The sequence below is a fragment of the Lactuca sativa genome, chromosome 3 (genome assembly GCF_002870075.4).
Source record: "Lactuca sativa cultivar Salinas chromosome 3, Lsat_Salinas_v11, whole genome shotgun sequence".
NCBI lineage: Eukaryota > Viridiplantae > Streptophyta > Magnoliopsida > Asterales > Asteraceae > Lactuca > Lactuca sativa.
The window spans coordinates 216,632,972-216,649,920 of NC_056625.2; the positions used below are offsets into that span (position 1 = coordinate 216,632,972).

The window sequence follows — 16,949 nt, forward strand, 5'->3', positions numbered from 1 at the left end:
GGCTGTAAACTCCCTTTTGACCTTGTTTTCTTTATGATTTCTAAGTGTAGTATAGTTGATTTAAGCATAGAACAAGCTAAGACAAGAGTAATTACAATATAGAAGCTTGTAAGGGTGCTTAAGGCTCAAGAACACTGGTGTGTGTTCTTGGTGAAATGAAGAACACTTGAATATCTATCAAATGAAGATATTTCATGGATGAAATGGTGTATAACAACTAGATGAAAGGTTATAGCAACAAATCAAGGGTAGAAACACTTACATTTTTGGAATATTGGAAGAAAAGTGTTATGATACTTGAGAGAGAAGTTGATGTTCTTGAGTTTGAAAGTTGAGAAATGAGGAAATGAAGAGTAAACTCATGCTATATGCATGAGTTTACGACCTTAAATGAGTTTACGGCCCAAACACCAAAAGTTTGGCCGTGAACTCCTTATCAAGGTGTTATGTGTGTGTTTTCTACTCCAAGACCCTAGAAGGCACTTCCTTTTATTCATTCGTCTGAAGAATTATTAACAAAACACCCAAAACGGACTTTAAACCGGCTAAAATTTAGCAGAAATGTGTTTGACTTTAATTTGAAGTGCTTGACTGTAGGGTTTGTACGATTGGAAATTTCGGGTTGTCACAGATGAATATAAGTTAAAAATGATTGGGCTAAATCGATGGAATAGATCTACCGATGTAATATATAGTTTATGAATTGATCAACTGACAGAGAATACAAACAATATATGAATCAGAATAAATTACCCTGAACAGTAGAATACACCATAAATCTTCATGGATAGTTGCTTGAAAAGAATTTTGATTCCAAGACGCCAAAACACCAATAATCTTGAATAACTTGTGCAGAAAATTATCAAATCAAGAACCAATACATCAAAAATCAATAGATCTTTAAAGACCCGCTCTGATACCACTTGTTGGGAATAAAACCCTAATTGTGATTTGATGAATAAGATGCAGAAAATAAGAACAAACACAAATATGAAGATATGTCGAATGATCACTCGATTTATTCAAAACATGAGGAATAAATTATGGTTTCATAGTAGACTAAAGAATCTAATTCTATATAAGAAACCTCACAACGTGGCGGCTACATTTTGTCTCAATCTTAACCTTAATATGAATAATACATGACTATTTATAGGGAAAAGACAAGTCTTGGGCTTTTAACCTACACTTCAAAAGGGGGGCCATTGCCATAATCCATGGAGTATTTTCAAACCCTACAAGAACTTCCTTCCTACATCATCATTTATTCGATACACAAATGCTTAACTTAAAGGAGTTTTGAATGTTGTGAGTATATCAAACCACTCTACCAAAGAGATGAAGGAAGAAATACACGAAAGGTTAATTGGTTGATTGCTATGAGAAAATTTTGTCGAATGTTGATCAGGTTTATTAAACTTTATAAGTGAATGAATAGTTGTGAGGTCACTTAGGGGGAATTGTTGAAGCATGAAGTGACCATCGGGAGCTAAATATAAATAAAAATGGTTAGCTGTTTTAGAAGTTATGCAAATATGTAACGTATGGAGATGTGAAGACAATTGTGTTGATGATGAGAAGATCTTTTGAGAAGTCGATGCGAAGATACCACACCCTTTTGTCGTGTTTTTGGCTGAATAAGTAGAGTACCTTCTGCTAGTTTATCTAGAAAAGATCTTTTGGAAGATTTTACCAGTTGAAACGTTGGAGGCATGGTCGTCTCTACGCCATACCAGGGCATGGTTCGGTCCTTAGATATTACTTTTCTTATATATATATATATATATATATATATATATATATATATATATATATATATATATATATAGGGTATTGGTGTTAGTTTAATACTGTGTCTAACGGAATCCAATTTGAAATCACAATCTTATCTAAATATAAGTCTCTTATCCATTTCTATTATTGTTGTTCATTGTTTATTGGCTTCAAACTTACAAGAAAACTTGGTTAAGATTCAACAAAGTATTTCTTTAATTGTATTATGTTTTTTATGTAATTGATGTTCTTATATTTCCTTTTTATCATTCCACATCTAAATTATTGTTGAGATTAAAAAAAAGTCTATTGACATTAACTTCATTCCATTTCATAATCTTTATCCACAAAGTTCTTCTCTCAACAAAAAATACCATGCAAAACCACGTGACACTTGATTCAAATTATTCTCGCATTGGCGTGCCGATTAACCACACATGCTCCATCAACAAAATAATTTTACGAGTTACACATCATATTGATTTATATTTTCACAATGACGTAACGGTTAATCATACATGCTCCATCATCAAAATATAAACAATATATGTGTTTTTATGGGTAACACATGGCTCATGTTTTTAATATATAAAACATGATTTTTTATTGCTTTGATTAATACTCTTAATCTTGAAAAAAAAATCCAATCAAACCATTTCGGTAACTCCACTTTCAAAATATAAAAAGGCAGTGAGGGTGGTAAGCGTGGTAAGCAATGATGCTTTTAAAAACCGACATCATTAGGATTCACAAAGACCTCCTTAAAATTTTCTTAAAGTATTAGAGCAAGTGAGCCTAGTCTTGATTCGATGATAATGTTTTAATTAAACATGTGAGGACACATGTCTTATGATTGTTATACATATAGTAATCATACCATATACTAAATTTAAACCTTTTAAATTTATATTATTTTCTTTTAAATATTCTAATTTAATTTTCTTATTAAATAATTTTCAAGATATATAATCAAATTTTAAATTCAAGTTTGAATAATATTCAAATTTAATTAATTAAATGTTGATATTTAAAATTTTATTAAATAATATTTCAAATTAATCTATGATTTGAAAATTCAGATTTAAAAAATTAAAATAATATTTTAATCAATAGGCTTATCCCTAGATTTTCAAAAACAAAGAAAATCTTAAATTCACCAAGTCACGCTGCAACTAGGGGAGTTTGCGCTGCGAGACATCTAGATCCAGAAATTCAAATTTTCATTTTTTAAGCAATGCAAACAACTAAAACCTAATAATTCTGATACAATTATTGGGTTTTCTATGCATTTATAAACATGATCAACGCGGTGGAAACAAGAACATAACTTATGTACACATGCACCCTAAGATCCATGCTTTACTAGTTATAGAAACTTGCTTTTAAAAACGAACCAAAAATTGAAGACTAACCTCTTGTTGCTTTGATTGTGATGTGTGTAAACTCAACTAGTTTTAAACCTACTTTTAATTATAAAATAAACACACAAAGGCAGTGGGCCTATCAATTGCGGTATAGCTAAATGAGTAGGGTATCGAACACAGGGAACGGTAAATTAAAACTAAAAACTAATTTTTTCTAAATTAATTAATAAGTAGGGGTTTTCTCTAGTTTTACAAGACTAGAAAACTTACTAACTATCACTTAATCTAAAAGCTAGAAAAGCAAAGAATTACTAGATTCAATAATGGGAAGGACTTCTGTTTAGTTCAACTCAATTAATCCTATGGTTGATTTTATGGTAATAGTGCAATGGATTAACTCTTTTATTGGTTACCGATTCAAGTGATTAGATTCGCATTCACTACACTAATCCTTAGTGAACAAACTAACTCAAACAGTGATAAGTTGTCTAATTTAATTAAATTCACTAGATGGTCATCACACAAGCTCACACATGAATTTACCTAATTTTCTTATTAATTCTAGTTTCATGTTCATTAATCCTAGACATATGATAAAGTGGTCACATAAACATATGAGGTTGATAATCAAAAGATGTTCATACTATTTAATTACCTTCCTATTAACAGAAAATTAAATATCATTCACACACAAGGTTCTTTAGCAAGCTAAAACTAACAAAAATCACCAACATTGAATTAATCCTACCAATAATTAAACCATAGTCTCAATTTTGTATCCCCAAACAGAAGTTTAAGAGTTTTAGCTCATGATTGAGGTAATAAATAGCAAATAACCAAATTCTAATTGTCTAGCCATAATGGAAAACAAAAGATTAAGTAGAATGATGAGAATTTTGCCTCAAATCTCCTTCGGAATTGGATTCTAGGTTGTATCTTCGTTCTCTAGGGTTCTTCTAGCTCTTCAATCGCAGCTAATCTCTCCAGAAGGGTTCCAGAATTGATAATGTCGATCTGAGAAGTTATCTTTATAGATGCGAACCGACTCATCGAGTCCATTGCCGACTCGCCGAGTCCATCTCTTAATCCTTGTATGCGATAAGTCTCTGAGTCTTTATCTTCTCGAACATTCGATCGGACTCGCCGAGTAGTCGACCCTACTCGCCGAGTAGGTGTTGTTTTTGGTGGTTTTCTTCTTTGTTCAATTCCTGAGCTCCCAATCGCTGCTCCTGCTTCCTTTTGCTTCCGAGCTTCACTTTTGGACTGAAAACATAATTCAAACACTTTTAAGTATCTTTTGTCCATGATATGCGATAATTTAGCTAATAAATGATAAAAAATCTATACTTAATATGAGCTAAATATGCTAATATCAAAATACTCCACACTTGACTTTTGCTTGCCCCCAAGCAAAACTGAATTTTAGCACATTAGAATCACATGTGACAACTCCAATCTAACTCAGCCATTATGCCAAGACCGCAACGCATACATTTGTGTCTAAAAATTTTCCTAAACACCCCATACTCCAAATACTCACAATCCTCATAGACATTCTCCCACTTATCCCGAACAATGCTCATTTTATGCATCCCTCCGAATCCATCCGCATAAAACCTCCTATCCTCAAGGTATTTTTAGTTGAGAAAACCAAGCATACATAATCTAGAATTACAATTTATGATACCACTATGGATCTCTTTTGAATTCTTCACTTCCTTGATGATTTGATCTTTGATTTCTTTGAATTCACCACCTTTGTTGTTTGATTTTTGGTATCTTCAATTTTTTGAATTTCTTGGAATTTGGATCTTTTGATCTTCACTTTCGTTGCTTCAAAATTCTTCAAACTTTTCTTGCAATTCTCTCTCTTTGTTTTTTTACATGTACCTCACTTTTTTCATTCAAAACCCTACATGCTTAAGCAGGGGCGCTCAACCTCAACCTTTATTGGCTAACGATAATAATTTTCCTGGATACATTTCTGGTACACGATGCTAAACATATTGCATCCTTCGGGCTAAGCAAGGTTGTGTTTTTGTCCCATGATTTCACTGGAATAAGGAAGCCACAAATGCACTAGAACGTATATAGGCTCAACTAAACATTTGGGTCTTCATGCAATCATCAACATAACTCTAACATGAAATCCTAATTACTTTTTACCAAAATTTTCTAAATTAATTCGTAAGTCACATTTTTGGTATGCAAAATTTATTAGACCTAAATTAGGATATTAAGATTCTACATTTACTAAAATGACATCAACCCCCTACCCCACACTTAATTTATGCAATGTCCCTATTGCATATTATGCATTAAAAAAGAACAATAAAATAAAAAGGGAATTGGAACAAACTCCCCTGGGATAGCAGTCGCTAGGTCGATATCTCTATTCTTCAACTCCTTCTTCAATTGACTTTAGACATGGAAATGGCTCATCCACGTTTTGGGCATCAAATCACATGTGGACAGCTCCAAAAATGCAGGAAAAATAGTGTAAGGTCTTCAAGAATCGATAGGGAAGAATAAATGGTCAAGTGGTATATTCAACAACATCAAATCAACAGTCTTCTTGGTGTAAAAATAAGTGACTCGTCGAGTCATATAAGCGACTTGTCGAGTATAGTCGCAGACAGCTTCGAAACTGCGAAAATACAAAGCGACTCGTTGAGTCAGTTAAGTGCACTCATCGAGTAAACCGCTGGGTGGAAAAATTCTCATTCTACATTTTTTTCAGCTTTTGATAAATCTTCAAAACTTCTCATAACTTCTAGACTCATTTACTCATGTCCCACAGGACCGAACTCGACACCTTAACTCTAAACTCCGCCCTTTCTTGACTCTTTTCCACTCTTTATATTTTTTCTTTCTCTCTCAAACTCTAGACCCTCTATGCAAGCATTCCTAATCCAAAATCTGAAAGTCATCAAGGCAAATTAAACATCAAGCATAAAAATAAAAGTCTTAACTAAAAATTCAAACACACCAAACAAAACAAAAATAAATTGAAAATTGTTCCAAAAAATAAAAGAAAACTAATCCTCCTCCTCCTCATCATCTCCATGCACAGCTCCACTTCCACTAGCTCCACTCCTCTTTGCATTAATCACCTCATCCCAAGATAGAATGTATGGGAAGTTACCCCCATCAATATGCGGAATATGGAAGTGGTCAAAAGGTCGAATGTTGGACTCGTTGCTAAAATTGAGACTCCTCGCCATTTGATCTTACATTCTTCTCATCTCAACATTATACCAGTCCATTGGCACTTCATCGTTATCCACCGGAATTACCGGTGGTTCCTCCTACACGTCTCGCTCTCGTCTCGACTGAACCCTCCTTCCCGGCGCCTCGGGACCAACCATCGGATCATCATGCGTGATAGCATAATGACCACCGCCATAATCCTCAATAATTCTCGCCCTCCGAAAAAGAATGGGATTAAATGTAGGGGCAGGAATCATCGTCATAAAATTCCATGCACCATGGGTCATCAACCCAAATGAGTTGGCTAGCCGGGTGACGAACATGCCATCATTAATTTTGGAGGTTTTGCGATCCTTGACTGCACCCTCCGACAAATAAGAAGCCAAACACCACGGAATGTTGCAAAAGGTGTCGGGTGTGATGATGCTCCAAAGATAAAAGACATCAAGGTTGGACACCTTGTTGTCATCCTTCCGTTGATTGATGGTGGTGGAAATAAGGCGGTGAATGAGACGGTGCGTGGGTGACCTAATACTTCCTTCTTGGGCCGACTTCGGAATGTATAACTTGTTGGCGATTGTGTTCCACCAACCCGTACTCGTAACACCATCGGGGAACACCTTATGAGAGTGTTCCAAAAAGGCGCGAAAGATAGAAGTCGAGACCAATGGTCGGTCGTAAATCCCCAACCGACAGGCAAGATCAATAACGGAGCATTGATGGAACTCGCCCCCAAGGCAAAAACTGAAACTCGCGGGGTGATAGCAATCGTCTCCTCCACGAAAAGATACCGTGGAGAAAAATTCCCAGCAAAGTTCCCGGTACACCGATTCTTGAATTCTAAAAACCCTGCTCCATCCATGACAAATCATTGTCTCCCCCTCGTATGTAAATTCCTTCAAAAGATAAGGTGCTAAATCCTCCTCATACTGAACATTTTGCAACTAATCCCAATCAACCCTGTTGGGTACATAAATCTCCTTCTTTCTGACCTCAACCAACTTTTTCTTCCATCTTGTCATTGTTGAAGCCGATTCAATTCGAGGAAAATTTAACCACGGAAAATCTCCTTGGTGTCAACTTGAGCTTTGACCTCTGTGAAACATTTCCCCTACAAAACAAATAACACACAACCCATAAAACATAGAAAATCATCAAAACAGATTACAGTTGGGTCCCCAACTAGACTCGTCGAGTCCATGAACGACTCGGCGAGTCATATGAACTGCGCGAGTCAGTCGACGAGTCGATCAAAATTTGACCATAAAACCTGGAATTTTTCTCAAGGGTTTTGTCCCTAGACATTTCTAAGATGTATTAAAGGAGAAATAACCATCCAAAACAACATAATTAATACTAAATCAAAACCCTAAAAATTCACTAAACTTCAAAATCGGGTATTCTATGAAATTGACACCCTAGATCATCTAACAATCATGGCTTTAACAGAATTAAGGAAGAAATTAAGTACCTTTGGTGATAAAATTCGAAAATCTTAAAGAAAGAGTGAAGACTTTGACGAATGCTTGAGAGAGAAAGCAAATGAGGGCGCACAGCAAGTGATAGGGGGAAAATGATCTTATTAAGGTTAAAAACCCTAGTTACCGGTTGTAAAAATTCATTTTAAATTAATTTTTTTTTCTGTAAATAAAATCGACTTGTCGAGTCAGGGTCAGACTCGGCGAGTCACTTGCAAACAATTCAGAAAATAATATCATTTTGTCATTAAAAACTCATTCCACCCCACTCTTAGTTCATACGCACTCTCAAGCAGTCATGTATGATGATTTGGAAGATGAATAAAATCCTAAAAACAAAAATCAAACTAAAACGAAAAAGATGAAAGTAAGCAAACTCTAATAACGGGTTGCCTCCCGCCAAACGCTTCTTTTTAAGGAGCCGTTAGCTGGACTTCTTCCCCTCTACGTTTCTTCATTTTTCTGCATCGGGAATGCACGCCTAATCTTTTGTGGTTTGTACTTTGTCTTGTAAGCGTGTATCTTCTTCTTGTAAGCCCGTCTCAATTCTTCTCTCTTCTGTCTCATAGCATCATCTTCAGCTACAAGGCTTTCCCTTTTCCTCACCTTCTTCTTCTTTACCCCATTTTCTCGCACCCTCTTTTGCACTTCCTTTTCCTTAAATCGAATTACTTCATGATTAGTGAAAACTCGGGCTCGAGGCTTAGTAATGAGTGGGTGATAAGCATCATCTCTCCCTTAACTTTTCCTCTTCTTCATTGCTTTCCTCCTCTTCAAGTGGATTATCCTCATCATTTTGCATTATTGTGTCAAGGCATGCTACTTGAACAAGTTGAAAATCTTCTATTCCTCCTTCTGCTGCTTGATCTTCTAAAGAATTAGGGAAAATCTTCTTGTCCAGAACATGCAGAGAGCTGGTACCAAGCAGATCTAAATTATCCAAAATGTTGAGATTTTCGATTGGACTCGTTGAGTCCATGCAATCGACTCGGAGAGTCGGATCGTATTCCTCACTTTCCGCTGTGTTTTCCGAATCGGTTCCTTTCAACAACTTTTCTATCTCCTCCAAGTCTTTTTTAACATCTTCATTACCTCCAGAGGATAGCAAAAACTTATTTGGATTTTCTTCTTGCAAAAGTGCAAGTTCTTTTTGAAGTATTTCATCATCCAAATCAATGAATGAGATTTCTTCTTTTCTTCCTTCTTCTCGCATGATCCCTGGTAAAGCTTTAAACACCGCTGACTTGTCTCTTACCCTCAACGTTAGTGTGGACTCGCATACATCTATCAATGCGCATGCGGTGTTCAAAAATGATCTCCCCAAAATAATTGGAATTCTGGGGTCTTCTTTCATATCAAGTACCACAAATTCCACAGGAAAAATAAATTTGTCGACCTTAATGAGGAGATCTTCACAAACACCTCTTGGTTGAATAGTCGTCTTGTCCACCGAATGGATCTTCATATTAACAGGCTTTGGCTCCGGTAAATTCAGCTTCTTAAAGAAAGAGAAGGGTATTAAGTTGATACTTGCACCCGAATCGGTCAACGCTTGAGTGGCAAGTACATTTCCAAATTGGCAAGGAATTATGATGCTCCCCGGGTCGCCCTTATTTTCTGGTAGCTCACTCAATACTATCTCCGCGACTTCAGCTAAATCTTTTCTAGCAGCAAAGAGACCCTTTAGCAAGTTAAAGTACTTGGGTGTTTGAAGCATTGTTTCCACAAATGGAATGTTGACTTGAAGGGATCGAACACGCTCCATGAAAGCTTTATAAGCTCTAACCTTTTCACCAGGCATGGCTCTGATTGGGAATGGCAAAGGGGGGTTGTAGGGTTTTGAGGGAATAACAGTTTTGTCATCAGCGCGTGGACTCATCGAGTCCATTAGAAGGACTCGGCGAGTCTGGTCGGGTTTAGCTGGAGCCGACTCTTCTGCCTTTTAGGTATTCTCCTTGGAGATCTTCTGTGCAGGTGTGAAAATTTCTTCATAGCTGGAAGTCACAGCGTTCACATTTTCCATTCTCGGATTATTCTCGGTGTTACTTAGAAGTTGACCCGGTCTTTTCTTGTTCACTTGATGTGCAAGTTGTCCTAGCTGTTTCTCAATATTGAGAATAGATGCCTGCTGATTCCTTAGCATATTCCTGGTCTCTTGTATTGCAGCATCATGATCATTATGTCTTTTCTCGGACGCGGCTATAAATCTAGTGAGCATCTCTTCTAAATCGGCTTTCTTTTCCATTACCAGTTCTTCCTTTTGATAAAATCCCCTCTCTTTCTGCTTGTATTTCTCCTCCTTAGCCTTCTTTTATTCTTCATACCGGAGCCATTCCTTCTTTGATTTCTGCCAATGTTTCCATTTTCATCCAAGTCACAATCCTTCGTGAGATGAGGCCCTTTACAGTTCTCGCATCCAACTCGAATAGCATGGATTGTTTGATCCATTTTTTTCATCCTTCTATCTAAACTATCGAGCTTAGCCATCATCGCCGCCATGCCATCATTTGCCGAGTTCACTACCCCCGACTTACTTCATTTCTTGGATTGTGGTATTCTCTAAAATGCTTAGAGAATTCTTCAATTAACTCCTTGATTACCGGGGGTGCCTTCTTTGTGAGTGGGCCTTGCGAGTCGAGCAATTGCCGTGTGGTGACATTGACTCCATCATAGAAGATGGAGACCTCTGGTTGGCTATTGAGGTCATGGTGTGGGCAATTTCTAAGAAGACCTTTGTACCTTTCCCAAGCTTCATAAAGAGACTCTCCGGGTTATTGCTCGAAGTTGGCAATGGCTTTCTTCAACTTAGCTATTTTGGAAGGCGGGCAAAAATGGTCTATGAACTCTTCTTTCATCTTAGCCCATGTGGTGACCGACCCGGGAGGAAGTGACTTGAGCCAATCCTTTGCAGCACCCTTGAATGTGACTGGAAGCATGCGAAGTAGTTGGGTCTCGCGTGGCACATTTGGTACATTGAAGTAGTCAGCCACATCATTCACTTCATCCAAGTGCTTGTAGGCGTCTTCGTGGTCTTTTCCATAGAAGAGAATCTCCTTGAGTTGGGCGAGGATATGACCCTTTAGCTCGAAAGTAGCGGTAGCGGGAATTGCGGGTTGTACAAGTCCCGGGCCAGTGTCATCGCGCATCCTCTTCTTCCATTCCCCCATGGGGACTTCATCGATATTAGCCATAGTGATAGCTAAATCGTCTTCAAAATCGGATTCGTGCTCGTATGTAGGTTCTTCTTCTTCCTCGGTCTCGTACTCAGTGTCTTCTTTAATTGGGTCTTCGATTGTCAAAGAGGCGCTGGATGCTCCTGATTTGCTGCTCTTCTTCTTGCTGAAAACGGACTTGAGGTTCTTTAGTGGCGAATTCTTTGAAGAAGCGGATTCTACAACGGCTTTTCCTTTGCTCTTCCTTAATGCGGATTTCGGGTCTTCGAGAGGAGGGAGCAGAGGTGTATCAGATCCTCGGGTCATGAAACAACTGCAAGCAAAACAAAAAACGCGTAAAAAGAACAAAAAGAAAAATTAAAAATTAAAACTGTGAACAACGATGAACTCGTCGAGTCGGCACGAGTGCACTCGGCGAGTTGAAGGCAAAACCAGAAAAAAAATTCTAATTACTTTTAAAAACGAATTTTTATTAAAACTTATACTAATTACTAAATCACCTCAGAGTTAACTTTGTGTAAGATAAATCCCACACAAAGGATCTATTAAACTAGAATTTAGTGCTAATTTAGAACCGTTCCCCGGCAACGGCGCCAAAAACTTGATGTGTGTAAACTCAACTGGTTTTAAACCTACTTTTAATTATAAAATAAACACACAAAGGCAGTTGACCTATCAATTGTGGTATAGCTAAATGAGTAGGGTATCGAACACAGGGAACGGTAAATTAAAACTAAAAACTAATTTTTTCTAAATTAATTAATAAGTAGGGGTTTTCTCTAGTTTTACAAGACTAGAAAACTTACTAACTATCACTTAATGTAAAAGCTAGAAAAGCAAATAATTACTAGATTCAATAATGGGAAGGACTTCTGTTTAGTTCAACTCAATTGATCCTATGGTTGATTTTATGGTAATAGTGCAATGGATTAACTCTTTTATTGGTTACCGATTCAAGTGATTAGATTTGCGTTCACTACACTAATCCTTAGTGAACAAACTAACTCAAACAGTGATCAGTTGTCTAATTTAATTAAATTCACTAGATTAATTATTCGGGTTAATTTAGACTTGCAATAGTTAACTAATTTGGTCCTTTAGTTAACTTCTTGTTGATGATCATCACACAAGCTCACACATGAATTTACCTAATTTTCTTATTAATTCTAGTTTCATGTTCATTAATCCTAGACATATGATAAAGTGGTCACATAAACATATGAGGTTGATAATCAAAAGATGTTCATACTATTTAATTACCTTCCTATTAACAGAAAATTAAATATCATTCACACACAAGGTTCTTTAGCAAGCTAAAACTAACAAAAATCACCAACATTGAATTAATCCTACCAATAATTAAACCATAGTCTCAATTTTGTATCCCCAAACAGAAGTTTAAGAGTTTTAGCTCATGATTGAGGTAATAAATAGCAAATAACCAAATTCTAATTGTCTAGCCATAATGGAAAACAAAAGATTAAGTAGAATGATGAGAATTTTGCCTCAAATCTCCTTCGGAATTGGATTCTAGGTTGTATCTTCGTTCTCTAGGGTTCTTCTGGCTCTTCAATCGCAGCTAATCTCTCCAGAAGGGTTCCAGAATTGATAATGTCGATCTGAGAAGTTATCTTTATAGATGCGAACCGACTCATCGAGTCCATTGCCGACTCGCCGAGTCCATCTCTTAATCCTCGTATGCGATAAGTCTCTGAGTCTTTATCTTCTCGAACATTCGATCGGACTCGCCGAGTAGTCGACCCTACTCGCCGAGTAGGTGTTGTTTTTGGTGGTTTTCTTCTTTGTTCAATTCCCGAGCTCCCAATCGCTTCTCCTGCTTCCTTTTGCTTCCGAGCTTCACTTTTGGATTGAAAACATAATTCAAACATTTATAAGTATCTTTTGTCCATGATATGCGATAATTTAGCTAATAAATGATAAAAAAAAATCTATACTTAATATGAGCTAAACATGCTAATATCAATTGTGATCTCATAACTGCCAGTTCTTGCAATATAGTCAGACCCGAAACTCAAAGTAACCAATAAGGATTAAACCTAGTTATGTTTTTTTTTTGAAAAATATATAACCATAGGAGTGGGATTATATTTTCGTAGAGAGGAGAGAGGGAGAGAGAGGTAGACGACTTTAAGAGAATGGATTGGCATTTAGGGCTTGACATTAGTCTATTTATAGGTAACATATACAACCCTAATGGATTCAAACTCTTAGGGTTTATCCTTACCGTATTTAAAACCTAACTTATCCCCATTAATAGATAAGCAGAATCGTCCCATGCAGCTCTCCACGAGCTTCTAGAATATTCCAATTAATTATTAATATTTAATTAATATTTAAGCTCTTTAATTAATTAAAACTATTTAGTTAATTCCAAATAATTTCCAATTGATTTATTAATTACTTAATAAATTAATAACTTATTTTTCTCCAATTCCTTATAGCAAATTGTGTTATTAGGCTAACCCAAAATGACCCTACTATTATTAGAAATATTACCAAACACCCAACGACATTAGACATTATTTCCAACAATTTTAATATGACATATTCATGCAAAGTGATCTTTTGGTGGTTTTATCTTATTCATGTATCATACATATTTATAAAGCTAGCATTTTTTCTTAAATCTCATGCATTTGAAACCCCCTTTTTAACTTTCTCAAACCACATTCATTTGAAACCTCTTTTTTTAACTAATGCAACTCAAAAGTTTTCTTAATTATGATTTAACACTCAAAAGTTTTATAATTTATATTATGTTTAATTAGCATTTAGTGAAAAGTTTACTATAAAAGGCCAATCTTTTGTGTCTTTTGTGTTATATAAAATCTTACATGTAAGAAAGATTTGAAGATATTGTGATTCAAAAGTTTTCATATAGTTGAAGCATTCACGATCCAAATATGATGATTTGAAGAAATGAGTTATGTCGCATCGATGATAATTGTAATATGATTTTTTTCTTTGAACAAAAACAAATGAAGCTTTTCTATTCTTTCTTTATATTCAGTTTCTCATTTAATCTTTATATGTGATTTGTGTGTATTACTCAATCTTGAATGTGACTCTCCAAACATCAATGTTTTGCTTCGAATATCTTTATGATTCTTCTTTTTCAAGAAAAATATTTTGATTGCAGGTTAGTGAAGAATTGTCATCAAGTTTCTATGGTTGAATGGTGTTAAATGAAGAAAGAAGATTCATAGAATAGATATAGGTTTTTTTGTTTGAGCAAAGTTGACAAATGTTAGTTTTTTCTTTTGATTTAAATGTATGTTTATGTAACATCTTTATTTATATATTCAACCACTCAATGTTCTTATTTATTTTATTGTAGTTTTTCTATTTTGATTATGTTTATTTTCTATTATTTTTTTTGTTGGGTTATCCTACACAACATATTTAAAATACAATATTTAAAAGATAACATAATTTTGAACGTTTGATATGTAATTATAATAGACTTATCATGATATGTTCTTCATATGAAAGTAATTTATCCATATTACTATGACAAGAATTACATATCACATTTACGAAAATATATATATTATATGTGATTTGTTTAACATGTATATGCACTTATGTATGTTATAAATTTATAATTAAATATCTTTATGTCTAATAATTGAAGAGATTAAAATGATGCATCAAAACCAATTATTTAGACGAATATTATAATAATAATAATAATAATAATAATAATAATAATAATAATAATACATTTCCAAGTACCACATTCATTTGAAACTCACACTAAAACTCACGGGTTTTCTAATTTATGTATATTTATTAGTTACAACTCAAGAGTTTTTAACTTATGATTATTAATTAGTAATCATTATAACTTTTTATTTTCCTTTCTTTTATAAGGTTGTAAAGTTTTACTCATTAAAAACATTAATGTATTTAAAGCGATTTGTGATTTAAATATGAAGAATTAATATAAATGTTATAATAGATGTTTTAGTGTTTTTATGTTATTAAAAGTTATAGTGTTTATTTTTCATATTTTTTATTATTCGTTGTATATATATCTTTTTTAATACAAATATTATAATAGATGTTTTTCTATTTTTATGTTACTAAAGTTGCAGTTCATATTTTTGTTCATACGTTTTGTTACCCGTTATATCACCATTCATTTGATATATAATTTACACAATTTTAAACGGTTTATAAAATTATCAAACAATTGTATATATCATAATGACTTAAAAGTTAAACTACAATGTTTAATAAAACTAATATGTTAACTATATTTTTCTTTACTACTAACATTTTGTTTCAAAGTAGAAATATTAAATAATAATTTGGTAAAACTTATTATTTAACTATATAATTCTATTCTCGCGCAGTGCGCGGGGATTCGTCTAGTTTTTTATAAAAGACTTCCGTTCCAAACTCTATAATTTGATGATTTTTGAAATCACAACTTGAACAAAAACCCAACAGCTACAATTTGTTGATGAATTCCAACACCTTCATGTACACACATTGTCCCACAGAGTAGTTAAAACTTGATTATGACATTTCATACAACAAAAACGAAAAAAATCAACAACCAATGATAAACAAAATAACCAATCTATAAAAAAACTTAACAACTAAAAGTCCTATACATTATCCAGGTAAATGAGCAATACATTATCTAGGTAAATGAGCATAAACATATCATTTTTTGAGAAGATTGTCCAACATACCTCATTTATACACCCAAGAAAAATCAGTTATAATGGAAACAGGAAAATCAAATACTAACAATAAACGAAAAAAAAATGTAAAAACAACCCAACGAAAAAACTATTTCCAATCGAACAACACGTCAGAAAATGACCCTTACCACAAACTATTTTTCCGCAAATAGCAATGAATTAGACATGCCATGTGGCGTTAAACTGCGGAGCTTTCGACATCTGAATAAAAATATTCTTAAATTATATAGGGTAAATATGTATAGTCGTAAATGACTTAAGTAAAATTATGATTAGGAGGGAATGAAATAAAATTTGTTATTTTTTTAAGATATAGGAGCCAAGAGATGTACATAAGAGGGGGGGGGGGGGGGTATGGGAGAGTTTATAACACAAATTACAAGCACGAGGGTAGAAAACTATAAATTTATTGAGACCATGATGAACATTAATTTTTGTACCTTTGGGTCTCAAAAAAACCTGAGTACGAGACTAACAACCACCATGGTTGTAGCCAACGCACGATGAAGAGCAACAACAATCACAACAAAGAAGATCTAAAGCAAGAGACGTCTCCAACTAGTTCTCATACCAAAACCCTTGATTCAAGATTTAAACAAACTCTCAGAAATGTTAAAGGGTATGTTCTTTTATGTATCTAATCATATACCAAGATTCGAAGTTTGTAAATTTCCTCATTTAAATTGCTTTTTAGCTGGAATTATAGGATTCCCACATGGATTTGTCTTGTATTTGATACAAATGATTAACTACTGATTTTTGATCGATAAGAAACCAATAATTTTGGATATGCAAGTTTAAACGTCGATGCTAATGTGTTACTCGAGGTTGTTTATGTCATGCTCATATAATATGGTAAAATTTTGTATTATGTTATTTAGTTTGTTTTATGTTTCATACAAACAAAAAAAAATAAATCAACAACCAATGATAAACAAAATAACAAAATAATACACAACTCAACACCAATAGTCCAATACATAATCTATGTAAATGAGCATAAACATATCATTTGTTGAGAAGTTTGTCCAACATACCTCAATTATACACCCAAGCAAAACCAGTTATAATGGAATGGAAACTAGAAAATCAAATACTACCAATAAATGGACAAACAAAAAACGTAAATGCAGCCCAAAGAAAAAGTATTTCCAATAGAATGACACGTCTGAAAATAACCCTTACCATAAAATATTTTTTTGCAAATAGCAACGA

The 16,949-nt window shown here is 34.3% G+C and overlaps 1 non-coding gene across 1 annotated transcript; it reads left to right on the forward strand.

The window, feature by feature from the left end:
- Window positions 1-10,525: 10,525 nt before the first annotated feature.
- LOC111915007 (small nucleolar RNA R71) lies at window positions 10,526-10,632 on the forward strand. Its single transcript, XR_002858006.1, has one exon. It is a non-coding gene; the product is annotated as a small nucleolar RNA R71 (small nucleolar RNA).
- The last annotated feature ends 6,317 nt before the right edge of the window (window positions 10,633-16,949 follow it).